The sequence below is a fragment of the Bos javanicus genome, chromosome 12, assembly GCF_032452875.1.
Source record: "Bos javanicus breed banteng chromosome 12, ARS-OSU_banteng_1.0, whole genome shotgun sequence".
Taxonomy (NCBI): Eukaryota; Metazoa; Chordata; class Mammalia; order Artiodactyla; family Bovidae; genus Bos; species Bos javanicus.
The window spans coordinates 26734543-26749562 of NC_083879.1; the positions used below are offsets into that span (position 1 = coordinate 26734543).

The window sequence follows — 15020 nt, forward strand, 5'->3', positions numbered from 1 at the left end:
CCGCTTTCTCTGGTTTGTATCTGTGCCACACGGGGCCTCCCTTGGTTCCTGACCCAGTTTCTCTCCTAAACTTTGAGAAAATGCCTGTCCTGGGAGTCAGCTTGCCACAAGGACCATTGCTGTAAAAAGCACCCCTCCATCCCTTCCACCCTGTCTTGTTCTACATAGTGGGCAGAATAGAAATCCCACTGCCCCTGACACTGAACAATTCTTTCTCTTTTGAAATGTCCTCAAAATAGAACATTTGCCCCCGCCTCCCCATTGTAGCCAACGAGGGACTGTCACATGTACCTGAAGACCAGTTAGAAAATCTCCCACCTCCAAAAATCCCACCTCAACAGAATGCTTGCCAATCACACATGCTCTCAGTATTTGTTCTTTTAACTTCCATAGAACCTACACCCCTGGACCCCTACTGAATCAAGAACAAGGGCAGAGCTGGGTTCCTTTACTGCAAGTTTATGAATCATCAGCCTTTGTTAATTTAATAAGCCTTTGTTAATAAGCCTTGGACTTCTTAGTGCCTTGGACAGCTTCAGTTCTGAGCCTGGTCGTTATGTCAGTTTTCATTTTAAGTCCTGGGTATTTATATTGTCACTGTACTTCTCTTCTGGGATTGGTACAGATATCAGAGCCACCGTGGCTTGGGGTCACAGTTAATGCAGCCAAGAGGAATCAGGATCCACATTAGCTGGCCAGTCTTAGTCTAAGGGGGTGGGGGTGCTGGGCTGTTTCTCCAATCCCCTTGTTACTGTTTTCATGATGGCTCCTTCCTGTGCAAGAGGAAGTGTATATCCTCCAGGCTGGTTTTATGATCTTCCTAATTCTATTCTGTGAGCTCCGTGGTATGTTTTGATGAAATCTTTCTGACTACATTGGCCTGAGTTGGACTGTTAAGCTTGCCAGAACCCTTCAGATAGACAGTCTCTTTGAAATAAGAATGAACTCAGTGTCCACTGTTCTTGGCCTCATCAGGCATGCTGCTTCCTGAAAGTGCTGACCTCTTTCTTTAGGAAGCTTGATAAGCATTTATTCATATGATGGGACTGTAGGGAGGGTGGAAGCAGAGACTGTGAGGGACAGAGCAGTGTGCAGAAGGGGCACACAATGGCTTTGAGACTTCCTTGAGTCTTGTTCTGCTTCCAGTAAATGCAATCTGAGGGAGTGGAGTGATGAGGAGGAGTCTGAGAGCTCGGTATAGCATTAGGTGACTTTCGCATATGTGGATTATTTATCTATTGAATGTGGTATTGATCTTTTTCCAGGTTGGCAAAAATCCCAGGGAGAAAAATTTACCACCGAAGATGGTGCTGGATTATTGCTTTCAGAACGATATCCATTTTTACAGGCTCCTTTGGAATTTTGAAAATACTCAAATAGAACTACTGGTTTCTAGATCACTACAGCAGTGAGATATTTTACTTTGCTTTGGGAATCAGAACTGTGGTTCATTAATACTTTCCTTAAGGCTGAGAATAAGAATTTTAACACCTGAGGCTGTATTCAACTCCAGATTTGCATATATTACATGAGTGATAACTAAAATTGCTCTAAAAATGTGTAGTCACAGATTCAAACCAAATCGTGTTTATGATTGCTTTTTTATCTGTGAAATATTCAGGATGTGAAAAGAAAAGGCAACTGAAAATAAGTGACCACAATTTTATTATTATGCATTCATTATCATGAGTGTATCTTAATTACTTTCCTTTATGTATTTCTGAAACCAGTTGATTAAATATCCAGGTTTTTTTGTTTTGTTTTTTGTTTTTTTTTTTGGTTTGATCTTGGAGAGAATCTTGATTTAAGGTAAGATGAAGTTAGGAGAACAAATGTGTGGATACCAATGGGGGAAGGAGGTGGGGTGGATTGGGATGTTGGGATTGGCGTATATTCAGTACTATCTATAAAACAGATATCTAATGAGAACTGACTGGATAACACAGAGAATTCTACGTAATGCTCTGTGGTGACCTAAATGAGAGGCATATCCACGGAAGAGAGGCTGTATGTGTGCTTGTGGCTGATTCACTTCACCATACAGCAGAAACTAACACACTGTGAAGCAACTATCCTCCAACAGAACATTTTTTTAAAGAATAAATTGAGTTGGAAAGTTTCATGTTGGTTAACTTATATAGTCTGGTCTATAAAGATTCACTTTTTAAAGGGGGGATTATTGAAACAAAGAACTTGCATTTGATTATTAGCTTGTTTGGATTTTGTCATGAGACTAAAAAAATGTTCTTTAAACCAGCACGTTTACTTCCTCGGTATGAAATAGCTGAGTTGTGTTTTTACTTTTCAATCACATCTTCTTGTTTAAACCACTAAAGTGAGAGAGCTGACAAACAGAAAGGACCTGGCATTCCTGGAAAGTGACAGTGATATCCTCAACACTGTTTTGTTTTTTTTTTAATAAAGATTTTGAGCATAAGTGCAGTGCAGTGCTGCGTATTAAGTGGCACAGGAATTAAGCATGATAAGTTGTCAACTTTACTTGAAAACACAGATAAGAAAGATTTTACTTTAATGTATTTTTGGAAGACAGGGGCTGTATAGTATTTGTCTCTGTATATCAGGCAGTGGACTACTACTGTCTGACCTGTAGTTTGCACTCAGCAAGTACTTAAATGAAGGATGTAATGATCCTTGAGGATGTAGCATATGTCAAGTTTTTCACCTTGCTTTTCATACTCCCCCCCCACCTTTTTTTTTGTTTTAGTGATTCATTCAGCAAAAGTGGTTTGAGGGACCCCTTTGTATGAGGGACATCAAAGGTGGCATTGAACTGAAGAAGACTCTCTAGTGAGATCTCACACGGTGCTGGTCATTTGGGAGGAGGGCATCTTTGTCAGGCTTGTCAACTGACTTTGAACTAGCTGACCCCTCACTGATCAGTTTCCATGTGAGATGTTGGAAAGATGACAGCTGTAGGAAAGTGGCTAGTAGGAAGGGTCCTGGTTGTTGAGTATCACCTACTCAGGGAGCTGGTGTGCTTGAATTTGAATAACCTTCACCACAGAAGCACCAAGAAAAGTGATACAATGGGATGAGAATAAAAAAGTTTCTGTGAACCAAATGAGACTGATTAACTGGGAAGAGGAGATACTAGTTGACACCAAAGCCTTGATGAGCACTCAATCTCTTCTGTGAAACCAGTATTTCTTTGATTACAATCTCTTGAAAACTGTGGGAGTCCTCTTTCAAAGACTATATTATTATTATTTTTATTTTTTTAGTTTTCTTTTTTTCTTTTTCTTAAATTTTATTTTATTTTTAAACTTTACATAATTGCATTAGTTTTGCCAAATATCAAAATGAATCCGCCACAGGTATACATGTGTTCCCCATCCTGAACCCCCCTCCCTCCTCCCTCCCCATACCATCCCTCTGGGTCATCCCAGTGCACCAGCCCCAACCATCCAGTATCATGCATCGAACCTGGACTGGCAACTCATTTCACACATGATATTGTACATGTTTCAATGCCATTCTCCCAAGTCTTCCCACCCTCTCCCTCTGCAACAGAGTCCATAAGACTGTTCTATACATCAGTGTCTCTTTTGCTGTCTCGTACACAGGTTTATTGTTACCATCTTTCTAAATTCCATATATATGCGTTAGTATACTATATTGGTGTTTTTCTTTCTGGCTTACTTCACTCTGTATAATAGGCTCCAGTTTCATCCACCTCATTAGAACTGATTCAAATGTATTCTTTTTAATGGCTGAGTAATACTCCATTGTGTATATGTACCACCGCTTTCTTATCCATTCATCTGCTGATGGACATCTAGGTTGCTTCCATGTCCTGGCTATTATAAACAGTGCTGCGATGAACATTGGGGTACACGTGTCTCTTTCCCTTCTGGTTTCCTCAGTGTGTATGCCCAACAGTGGGGTTGCTGGGCCATAAGGCAGTTCTATTTCCAGTTTTTTAAGGAATCTCCACACTGTTCTCCATAGTGGCTGTACTAGTTTGCATTCCCACCAACAGTGTAAGAGGGTTCCCTTTTCTCCACACCCTCTCCAGCATTTATTGCTTGTAGACTTTTGGATGGCAGCCATTCTGACTGGTGTGAAATGGTACCTCATAGTGGTTTTGATTTGCATTTCTCTGATAATGAGTGATGTTGAGCATCTTTTCATGTGTTTGTTAGCCATCTGTATGTCTTCTTTGGAGAAATGTCTATTTAGATCTTTGGCCCATTTTTGATTGGGTCATTTATTTTTCTGGAGTTGAGCTGTAGGAGTTGCTTGTATATTTTTGAGATTAGTTGTTTGTCAGTTGCTTCATTTGCTATTATTTTCTCCCATTCTGAAGGCTGCCTTTTCACCTTGCTAATAGTTTCCTTTGATGTGCAGAAGCTTTTAAGGTTAATTAGGTCCCATTTGTTTATTTTTGCTTTTATTTCCAATATTCTGGGAGGTGGGTCATAGAGGATCCTGCTGTGATGTATGTCAGAGAGTGTTTTGCCTATGTTCTCCTCTAGGAGTTTTATAGTTTCTGGTCTTATGTTTAGATCTTTAATCCATTTTGAGTTTATTTTTGTGTATGGTGTTAGACAGTGTTCTAGTTTCATTCTTTTACAAGTGGTTGACCAGATTTCCCAGTACCACTTGTTAAAGAGATTGTCTTTAATCCATTGTATATTCTTGCCTCCTTTGTCAAAGATAAGGTGTCCATATGTGTGTGGATTTATCTCTGTGCTTTCTATTTTGTTCCATTGATCTATATTTCTGTCTTTGTGCCAGTACCATACAGCAAAAACTATATTAATTAATAGCAGAGCATGTTACTAAGAACATTTGTTTAGATTTGTTTATTTTAATCAACAATAAAACTCAAGCAGAACAGAGACCCAAATCAGGTCTTTTATTTAAAAAAAAAAAAAAACACCAAAAAAACAATTTCCAATATTATTGTTTATGTTGAACAGACTCCTAATTTAATTGAGACCATCTAAAAACTATCTTCAGCATAATCTGTGGATTGAAGTAGAGTACATAATTGCCAACAAAGGTCCATCTAGTCAAGGCTATGGTTTTTCCAGTAGTCATGTATGGATGTGAGAGTTGGAGTAGAAAGAAAACTGAGTGCCAAAGAATTGATGCTTTTGAACTGTGGTGTTGAAGAAGACTCTTGAGAGTCCCTTGAACTGCAAGGAGCTCCAACCAGTCCATCCTAAAGGAAATCAGTCCTGAGTATTCATTGGAAAGACTAATGCTGAAGCTGAAACTCCAATACTTTGGCCACCTGATATGAAGAGCTGACTCATTGGAAAAGACCCTGATGCTGGGAAAGATTGAAGGTGGGAGGCGAAGGGGACAACAGAGGATGAGATGGTTGGATGGCATCACTGACTCAATGGACATGAGTTTGAGTAAGCTCTGGGAGTTGGTGATGGACAGGGAGGCCTGGCGTGCTGCAGTCCATGGGGTCACAAAGAGTCAGACACAACAGAGTGACTGAACTCACCTGACCTGAACATAATTGTTTATTCAATGTTGTTGTTTGTTGTTAATTTGCTAAGTCATATCCAACTCTTTTGCAACCCCATGGACTATGCCCATCAGGCTTTTCTGTCCATGGTATTTCCCAGGGAAGAATACTGGAATGAGTTGCCATTTCCTTCTCAAGGGGATCTTCCCCATTAAATAATGTAATTTTTGACTGGCATATCTATTTACTAATCTTTCAGGGGTTCTTTCTCTTGTTTGAATGTACGTTTTCTTTTGGTTTCTTCTGATTTATTTTTCCTAATTTTTATTTGTTTTCAGTCTGTTGAGGCTGACTAGTCTGAAACCCAAACTCATCATTTTCCGTCTTTGTGCTATTCTCCAACCTTGCTATTTCTTTACTTTCTTAGTCCTTAAAAGATCTATGATCTACCTACTCTGAGCTCAAAAGTCATTGGGAAGCCTCTTGTGTTTTAATTCCTCATATCTAATCAGATTTCAGGAACTCCAGGTAGTGCATCCAAATTGTTTTTGCCTCTGCTCACTTGTTTTCATTCATGTTTCTAACATCCTGCAGCCTCACTTCCTCTCGCTTGGACTATGAAAGTATGTTGACCTATTTCCAGTAACTTCTTTTTCAGTTCCACTTTACATGTTAGAATTAGATTAATCCATATAAAACAAAGCTGTGATCATGTAGCTTCCTGCTGTTAAATTTCCCATTGACACTTTATTGATGTAACAAAACAAATACAAATTCTTTAGACTGGCACCCTGGTTTCCACATTCTGGTCTTCTGTCTCTCTCTTCTCAGCCTTATTTCCTACCATTTCTGGAAACACATCCTATATTCCAGCAAAGCAAATCTCTTGTTACTACAGGACTGCACTGTCCGATGCTGCAGCCACTAGCCTTTAGTGGTGAGAGAACGCATATACAGATGTGAAGACCACATATGAAAATAGAACTCTGACACACCATCTGCAGCAGATAGCCCAGAACACCAGCCCGTGATCTACTGTAACCAGCTTGTTGTCTATATGTCGAAACTATAGAAAGTCGGACCTCTATCACTAGCAACACTCCAGGAAGCTGAACAATAACCCCTGCAACAGTAGCGCCCCCCAAACCAGAACTTGACTCATAACTGACAGTTTCTCTCTTTTTTGTCTCCATTTCCAACATAGGACAAATCAGAGAAAGCCAACTGTGTATCCCTAACCAACCACATAGGTTGCACCACTTCTAAATGCCTGCACCTTCCCCAGGCTGACAGTCTCCAGTCAGGGCATACCTGAAGCCTTCCTTCCCTTTTTTCTACCATAAAGCTCTTCTGCTCCCCTGCCTGCCTTTGAGCATCTATAAAATGCAGAGTGTAGACTGACAGTGTCTGACTCCCTTGTTAGAGCAACCTCTGTGTAAAGAGACTTAGCCTGTTCTCATTTGGTTGGTCTTTGTTTATTTCCTCAGTGGCTAGTTAAGTTAATTAAAATTATATTAAATGACAAGTTCAGTTCCTCAGTTGCACTAGCTAAATTTAAAGTGCTCAGTAGCCCCATGCAACTTGTAACTGTTGTACTGGATGGTGTAAACATGGACTATTTACATCATCTCCAGAAGTTTCACTGGACACTCTATATATGCCTATGGTTTTCCCACCTCATGCTGCTCCTTCTTGAACTGCCTTCCTTCTACATGTTTACCTGCCGAACTCCTACCCGGTCTTCATGACCTAGCTTACTGTTTCCCTCAGGAAGCCTTCACTGATGCCTCTATTTAGACATCACCTCTCATTTCCTGGATTATACCTTTCTGTTGGCACTTTTCACAGTCTTTCTTCTCGATCAGTGATCTCTTCTGTCATGCTATCCTGCTGTATTATAATTACTTTATCCTTGCAGGCTCTCATGCTTCCTGTGGAGTAACCCCATGGTAACTTTTTTTTTTTTTTTGCTTAAATTGGTTTGTGGAAAATAAAGTTCGGATTTAATTACTCACTTTAAGAAGCCATGGAATGACAGATAGAACTGAAGTTTATATTTTATTTGGGACATAGTCTGTACAAACACCAGTGCACATGGCTTTGTTCTTCCCTTTCTGACTCTGCTTCCGTTATCCTTTAGACAGCTTCATTTAACATCAGAAGGATGTTTATAAAGTTAGCTGGGGACCATCTCAGAGTCTCCCATTGTTATTTCTCAAAAGTTGTCTGAGCCTTCAAAAGTCTTAGAGTAGCAACTAGGAAGGAAGCTAGAGGTCTACGATTCCCAAAATACTCTTGGAATGACTACCTTTTAATAATGTCTTTAACACACCAGACATATTCATGCCTCTGTGCCTTGCTCATATTTTCCCCTTGCCTGAAATATGAGCTCAGAATTTCCATCCTTATACCACCTCTGTGCCTGGTGAACTTCCTTCATATGCGAAGTTAAATATCACGTTGTGAAGCCTTTCTCACTCTCATTAAATGGAGTCACTCCTTTTTCTGTCCGTTTATCAATATCTGCTTGTGTGTCTCTTTATTCTCAATGTGGTGGATAAATGTAAACCCTGACTCTTAAAGTAATACTACTAGGACAAGTACACATGGCCAGTGGAAGGAAGTTAGTCCACTTATGTTTCTTTTCAGGATGGGAGCATTGCTGCTGTATTTGAATAAAAGTCACCACAATCCCTAGAGAAAGCTCTAGTTTCTCTCCTTTCACCATCAACCTAAATCCAAGGATTGTGAGCTCCTAATTTCCTAAGTGGGGCTAGGGAACCCTCTTTACAGTTTGTGTACCAACAGAAATGGTGTCTGGGAGAAAGCTTTGCTACGTACTGGGTGCCTAAAGTTGTGAAATATCCAAGAAGCAGAAACTGACTAGAGTCAGTTTCTAACAAATTGACTCGAGTTCTAATGAACTGACTAGAGTCAGTTATTCTAACAAATAATTATTTGTTAGAGGATTTGGGATATCCTGAGGTAAGGAGGGAGACTGTGATGTTAGGTCATAGGTGAGGATGGAACTTAAAGGGGGAGACAGAAAGAAGAATAGAGTAAGAGAAGAAACTGGACCATCCATGTGGGGCACCTTTGAAAGAAGAGCCTCTTCCTTTTGAGGCTGGAGAGAGTGGGGTGCTCACTGGCATAGTAATTGATCCCATCCTTCACCCTCACTTCTCTCCTCTGTCAGCGTTTGGAAACATTACCTGAACCCTTCAACAAAGAAATACCTAACCCCTCATAACATGTTTACTCATGTTTGTGCAAGAAAGCGTTCAGAATGGGTAGGGGTACCCTGCTCTGCTGTTCATCCAACAGCAGTCCACACCCTTATTATGGGCTATTGGGTGCTAGGCCGAAAACACTCAGCCAGAGGAATAAGAAAATTCTCTTTTATGTTAACAAGCTCAGGTGGTGCTAACGAAAAGGAAGATTCTTCCTCTTAGAATAATTATTACAGGGTCACAATAATTTTTCATTAATTTATTCAATAATATTTGGAACAAATATTTGAAAAATTGTTGGTGTAAGCTAAGCAAGGAAAGCAGATGCTGTATCTTATCTTTCTTTGAATCCTGAATGCAGCCTGTGTCTCTGATACATGGTGGGTGTTTTTTTAAACAATTTACAGAGGGATTTACCGAACCTGCTGATTTATGAGACTCAATTGTTGGGCTGGAAGTAAACGCACTAGCTATTCCATTGTGTGTGTGTGGGGGGTAATATGAGAATTTCTTTTTCAAACTCATGAGCTTTCTTTCTTCAGGCTGTTGAAAGAGATATGGATTTAACTTGAAAAAGCTATGGCCAAAATCCTCTCATGAAGACAATTATAGAATTATAAGATCTCAGAGCCTCGAGAATCTCATGACCCACTTATTCCCATACTTCTATTTTGTGAATGAAGATACTGAGATTCAAATAGTTTTCATGGAGCTTTTAAAATGCGAAAATATTCTATTAGAGTCTTGCCAGCTGCCCGGTTAATTTAAAGGTTTGGGCTTCGTAGTTCAAGTTCCCATTCAGTTTCTCAGTTTCTGAATGCTTCCCACTGGGACACAGGTCTGGGTGTGGCGCTCATTACTTCCCATCCTTCCATCCTGCTTCTTTCAGCCCGCTTACCTAGAACTCAGCTCACTCCCATCTCCACCTCTTCCTCTACTGCTAACTCTGGAAGAAACACACATTCAGCTCAAGGACTCTAATTTCTCCATGGAGAAGGAAGGATTTGCGGGGACCCAAAAAGTTAGGGAATGGCTCCCGGTGGGTGCCACATTGTCTCTGTGACTGCACTTGCTGCAAAGTGTCATAGGTTGGACCACTAGAAACCCCAGAAACCGAAAAATGCCACAGACGTGGGGAAGACTTTGGCTGGGGGATCTCTTGAGAAACTTTTCTGGGTGATCTGCCTTTTCAGCATTTCTCCATCTACCCTTCATCACCTAGCTCCCAATGTCCCTCAACAAACTGAGGACTTCAGGGAAAAGAGTGTCATTTAATTATGAAAACACATAGTTGCTTTTCCCCCCAAACTAAACATTTCTGAACAATAAAGAAGTTTTTGAAAGCCATGGCAGTGTTTTAAAAATGTCTTATTCATTTTACCAGATTAATCCAGAGTTGATATAGGTTGTGCAAAGAAAAAGTGTGAGAAGCTGATCTACATTAGTGATATATAGGAGTTGGAACATAGATCTGACCAGACAAGGTTCCACTTTCTTTTGTGATTGTTCTGGCATCCAAGTCTGAACTATGACTTTTCCCATCATTTTGGGGAATGGAGAGTGGGCACTTGTGTCTTGGCTCAAAAAGAATGAACAGGGTAAACTACTGGCTCTTCTTTCTGCTTCAAGTTGCAGAAAATCCAACCAATAGTGGCTTAAACAAACTGTGGTTTATTCTCTCATGGCAGGAATCCTGGAGGTGAGGGCGAGTAGGGTCATTTCAATGGCTTGTTGATTTTGGAGACCTGGCAGGAAAACTTTTCCTTGACCAAGTGAGGTCTGAATGGTGGTAGTTAGGACCTGCGAATTAATTGACAATCTGGAGTTTTCTTCAGAGTAACAAGAGAAAATGTTATCATACACTCATGCAGCAGCATTCTATAAAGAGAATCTCTTTGAACAGCCGTGGGTAAAGGTTTATATACTATCAGCATAATAAGGGTATGTTGGTGGTCAGAGCTTCTGTGGGAAAGTGTGGGAGGTTCTTATAAGGTTTGTGACACATTTTCACAATTCTCATCCAGGTGCTGGTGCGAATGGTCATTATCCTGCCTGGCTGGAAGGTCCCTGGAGGGGGATTTGTGGCAGCAGAATTCTCACATTCTCTAGGTGCTGAGGGTAAGTCTTCTCTCTCTCTCTCTATCTCTGGCAGCTGAATTCTCAGAGAGCTCTGTTAAAACAAAGTTTAGAGAAACTTTTCTCAGCTGCTGTTTGTTCAGATGTTTTCATTTTGAAGTATGGCTGTCCCTCTGTAACCGTGGGTTCTGCATGCATGGATTTAACCAATCTCAGATGGACTATAGTGGTTTTCAGAGTTTTGAATGTTGTGGAGTTTTTCCACTCAGACTAAAACTTGATCAGGGAGTCCTGATGCTTCTCAAGCTTTCTCAAAGCTTGAATGTAATGTATGTGCTCATGTCTGAACGTGAGCTTTTAGGTGATAGGTCACCATGGTTAAAAGTAAGATTGTAAAACTACTTCTGTATCCAACAGGGCCATTATAATTATTAAGAGGATCATTTAGGAAGCCGAGGATGCTTTGCATTCAGTTTGAGGTGATATTTTGGTAGGATTGATAGGGGTCCTTTGGACAAATGTTCATTCTGTGGATTTTGAGAGAAAAAGAGAGGTGATCTAAGGTGCCTGCACGCACAGAGGGAGCAGGCCTGTCGTCATGAGGATGCTGGTCGGAAACAGACTCCTCCCGCGGGAGATGGGGAGAGGAGGAACAGCTCTGCAGGCTGGGACATGTCTCCACCCTGGCCTCTTGAGTCTCACCTTGGCTTCTGAGTGTCAACTATCTCACTTGTAAAATTATTTATTTTGAATGAGATAATGTGTGAAAATGTGCAGAGTAAACTATGAAAAGAAATTTTTCATGATTTCCCAGTACAAGCATGGGCAGAAAAGAGGTTGAGTGAGTTGTTTGGAGGGGTTCATTCAGCCCTGAATAGGGGTCCTCACTGCTTGTTACTGTCTTTCCAAGAGCAGTTATGACTCCTCCTGTGTCCTCATGGCTCACCCTGCAGTACAGGAAGCTGGGTCCTCATTAGGAGGTAACTTCCCATTATTGACAAAGAGTCTCTCCTTGACCAACCTTCAGTCAGGCTCCTCTGAATCTTCTCCCTAACTAAACCTCAACTCTGGGGCTTCTGTGTTTGTCTTGACATTGCCTGATTTTAGCAAGAGTCCTGCTAAGTTGATTTAGCCAGAATACTCCATCCCCGATATCTGATCATCCTTGATATCTGATTGGGTTCCTCACCCCCACCATCCCCCAGGTGACATCTGATCACCATGGCCTGCCTTGAGCAAGAATCCTGGTAGGCTAGTTTAGCAATAATTGCCCTCCCTCTTAGTAATTTTCCATTTATTGACCACCAGCCTCACCTCACTCCTTGGCTGTAAAACCCCTACTTCTTGTTCTATTCTGACTTGAGCCAGATCACTGTCTCCTCCTGCAAAATCCCACTGCAGTGATCCTCACACCTACTGCCATGGTCCTGTATAAAGTCACCCATACCATTCTTTAGCAAGTGTCATAAAAATTTTTTTTCTTTAATGTATTCTCTGGGACAGCAATGTTGTATCTTATTTCATGGACCAATTTGTTGTAGGTAATTTTTTCTCCCAGCCTTCCTAGCAGAATGTATATGTGGAGTGACATAAACTTTTATAACTATTTCCAGAGAGGAATATAATTTGGACTATTTGTTCCTTATGTTTGGTGTACTGGTAAAGGAACCAGGCAATAGAATGTGAAATTAGTCTATTCTTGGGACAGTAAAACTCTATAAAAAAGTAACACAGGATATGCCTATTCAGATCTGCCTGTGGGAAAACAAATCAAGATGGAGTGGCCGAATGTGAATTACTTCATCTAAAAATGACAACCATTTTAGTATAATATGGGCTGGCGTCTTTGTCTTATAAGCCTTGGTTTAAGAATATTTACAACCAAGTGGTTCCAGAGTCTTAAGGGATTTTACTTCCCTTATATTCCACAGGTGTTGGTTTTGCTACCATTGATTTCTGTAGCTGTCCTCAGCTCTACTCAGCCCAGGTGGACTATGGTTTCACAAATTTTAGATGGAGAATATGTTCCTAGTTTTCATTTTATTTCTGTTATCATGAGGCACTTTGGACAAGTCTCAACCTGGGGAAACAGCTCATTTTCCTGCCATCTATTGAGTACACTGATATTAGGAGAGGTAATGGCACCCCCCTCCAGTAATCTTGCCTGGAAAATCCCATGGACAGAGGAGCTTGGTGGGCTGCAGTCCATGGGGTCGCTAAGAGTCGGACACGACTGAGCAACTTCACTTTCACTTTTCACTTTCATGCATTGGAGAAGGAAATGGCAACCCACTCCAGTGTTCTTGCCTGGAGAATCCCAGGGACGAGGGAGCCTGGTGAGCTGCCGTCTATGGGGTCGCACAGAATCGGACATGACTGAAGCAACTTAGCAGCAGCAGCAAGAGAGATTTAAAAGATTTTGGGGAGCAGGTATGTGTTGCTCATTTCCAAACCTCACCTTGTCCAGTAAATGTTGGGAGGACCTGAAGATCCATATGTTATTGGAGAAAGCACTGGAGTGGGGAACGCTGCCATTCAAAGGCACTTCCCTGTCACCCAGCCATTTTATATTTACAAACGGAAACTAACACAAGACTGTAAAGCAACTATGGGTGTGGATGTGTTTGTTCAGTCTTGTCCGACTCTTTGTGACCTTGGACTTTAGCCTGTCAGGCTCCTCTGTCCATGGGATTTTCCAGGCAAGGATACTGAAGTGGGTTGCCATGCTCTCCTCCAGGGGATCAAACCCATTATTTTATGTCTCCTGCATTGTCAGGCAAGTTCCTTACCACTAGCACCACCTGAAAAGCACCTATACCTGCATGCGTGCTAAGTCACATCAGTCGTGTCCAACTCTGTGCATACCCATGGACTGTAGCCCAGCAGGCTCTTCAGTCCATGAGATTCTCCAGGCCAAAATACTGGAGTGGGTTGCCATTTCCTCCTCCAGGGGATCTTCCTACCCTAGGAATCGAACCTGTGTCTCCTGTGTCTCTTGCACTGAAGGTGGATTCTTTACCTGTTGAGCCATCAGGGAAGACCCTGGGAAGCAACTATACTCCAATAAAAAATTTAAAAAGAATTTCAAAGGGATAACTTCACTTAGTATAGATTCAGCTCTTCTAACTGTAGGTGGAAGAGACTAAAGCCCACTAAATAATTTTTTTTTAACTTAAAAATTACCACAGAAGTAAATTTTCTTTCAAATTACTGTATTTGCTCATGATAATGAAATCAATTCGTATGCTTAAATCTGTTCTAATTCTTAGCTGCTTTTGTCTCTAAAACATACTGATACTTGAAACAAAGACTTATCCATCTTCATGTTTACCTTCCAGTTTGAAATCGTGAGTACATCAGCAAAGCTCTCCTCATAAACACAAGAGACTCAGGAAAAGTCATGTTGATAGAAGCCCCTTCTTAATAATTTTTGGAACATGAAAACCGAAAAATGTCTGTCAGGAACAAGGTCAGCAGCCTCATTCTTTATGTTCTTTGGTGGCTGCCTAAGTGATATTAAATCAGAGCTCATGCCTTTAAAGCTAGCTCATGCTTCTGCTAAGGAGGTAATGTGGCTCTCAAGAATTTCTCTGTGTCTGTGAATTGCACTGGAGGCCAATCAGCTTCACCCTTCCAAGTCTCCTAATTATAGGCTAAATATGGGAAAGTAAATCTAATAAGGGATCCCTCTCCTGGTGCAGTTATTTTTAGAAATGTATTTAGATGACAGGGATTCTATTCAAGTATGCCTATTATGTTTAAAGGTGACCTTAGGGAGGGTGTGGGTCTTCATTATTTCTCCACAGTAGAGCCAGCCTTGTGCCGGTGCAGTCAAGCTGTCACACCTGGCTCTCTGTGATCAGAGAAATGTCAGGAGACAGAGTGACACTCACAGGCCCTGAGAGCAGATCCAACCCACGACCTTTGCCTCATTAGCAGCCTGACCCAACCAATCAGAGAACAGCCTGCCTTTGATTCTGTAGCACAGACATGGCTGTGACAAGGACAGTGATCACCTCCTTGGTGTGACTCCAAGAGGAAGTCCTGAAGTGCTTTGTCAGTGCCGACCACCATCATAGGATGCCTTTCACTGTGTGTCTTTCTGCCTTTGTGGGTCTCATTCTCTCTTTAATTAAGATGCCAGGATGCTCAAGCTATTCACTGATCTTATGTAAATGCAAGCAACTTGAAATCTCCATTTTCTTATTCTCAGAAATGCATCAACTCCTTGCAGATATGCACTGAAATCCAATTATCTAGATTTTCAG

At 41.2% G+C, this 15020-nt stretch overlaps 2 long non-coding RNA genes across 19 annotated transcripts in view; one reads left to right on the plus strand and one right to left on the minus strand.

Annotated features, from left to right (window-relative positions):
• Positions 1-15020, plus strand: part of LOC133258319 (uncharacterized) — a 594951-nt gene that overhangs the window by 157138 nt on the left and 422793 nt on the right. For all 18 annotated transcript variants that reach the window (XR_009739930.1, XR_009739939.1, XR_009739933.1 and 15 more), the window contains one exon: positions 10701-10794. This is a non-coding gene — a long non-coding RNA (uncharacterized LOC133258319). The remainder of the gene's footprint in view (positions 1-10700; positions 10795-15020) is intronic.
• Positions 10027-14695, minus strand: LOC133258322 (uncharacterized). The gene is made up of 2 exons (XR_009739947.1): positions 14084-14695; positions 10027-10846 (listed from the first exon to the last, which is right to left on the minus strand). It is a non-coding gene; the product is annotated as an uncharacterized LOC133258322 (long non-coding RNA).